The following is a 1,329-nucleotide window of genomic DNA, read 5'->3' as shown; positions in this document are numbered from 1 at the left end:
AGCGTATTCCAGAGAATCAGACACTTTGGGCTCAAATTATCGGGGGAGAAATCATCGTTGGGGCAGGAAAAAAATTAATTTTTTGGGCCACTCGATATCCAGGGAAGGAGTTAAACCTGATGCAGATAAAGTCGCAGCAATACTGAAGATGGCAGTGCCTAGGGATGTGAAGAGAGTTCGGAGGTGGGAACTTTAAATTATTATCGAAGATTTGTGCCAGAAATGGCTGAGTACCTTGTCCCACTCAACAATCTTTTGAAGATAGGCAGAAAGGTGATCATCACTCCGATTGTGCAAGACAATATCAGGCGGTGCATGGAAAAGCTGCAGCAGGAGCCGGTGCTTGCTTTTCCAGACTTCACCGGCAATTCACTATCACTACAGATGCGAATGAGTACACGCTGGGAGTGGTGTTGTCTCAAGAGGGTGATGGAGGAGATCACCCAGTTGCATACGCCAGTAGGCGCCTGACAGAGACGGAGACCAGGACAGCGCACTGGAACGAGTGCTCTTGGGAATAGTGTGGGCTGTTGACCTCTTTAGGCCCTATGTGTTTGGAAGAAGGTTTAGAGTACACACTGACCAAAAGCCCTTGCAATGGGTGGGAAAGTTGAAAGAGTCTTCAGCCAGGATTACGCGTTGGAAGGAGCTTTTCAGACAGTATAATATGGAAATTATATGTAAACCAGGAAAAGAAAATGTAGTAGCTGATTGGTTGTCACGACCAATAACAGTAAATGCAGTAGAGGCGGAGGCTGAGGAAACGTTCGGTGTGATGAGACAGTTTCTGCGGGAATGGACGCCTAGAGATTCCTCTCTATCCAAAAGGATGGAGCAGAAGATGATAGGGAAGAATCGTCGAATAATGAGAGTTCGGCAGAAGAAAGACTAGGAGATATAGAGTAAATAGTTGAAATAATTAATGAAAAGATGAGACAAATTATTTGGAAGACAAAACCACCGTATGACCAAAATTAAATATAGTGAATACGGGAGAAGTAAAATAACGACGATCTGGACACAGCCAGGCGTGAAAAAAGACCAAATCCGTAAAGCGTTGAATAATGCTTCGAAATCTGGAGAAAAGTATCACCTTTATGTTGAGAATGAAAATGTTTGGGAGAAGATCAAGCAGCTATGGCGTGATGAACTCATAGGAATGGACAGGACATTCATCCGTTGCAAACTAATGGTGGAAACCCTTTTGGAAGAAGAGCAACAACGAGAAGTCACTCTAGCGTATCATCAGGGTAAGACTAATCACCGTGGGATCCCTGAGACTATGCAGGCCTTAAAGAGAAGATACTTTTGGTGGGGGATGAGGAAGAC

The sequence above is a fragment of the Halyomorpha halys genome, unplaced genomic scaffold (genome assembly GCF_000696795.3).
Source record: "Halyomorpha halys isolate HHAL.00 unplaced genomic scaffold, Hhal_1.1 Scaffold158.1, whole genome shotgun sequence".
NCBI classification, from domain to species: Eukaryota; Metazoa; Arthropoda; class Insecta; order Hemiptera; family Pentatomidae; genus Halyomorpha; species Halyomorpha halys.
This window is presented reverse-complemented; position numbering follows the sequence as displayed.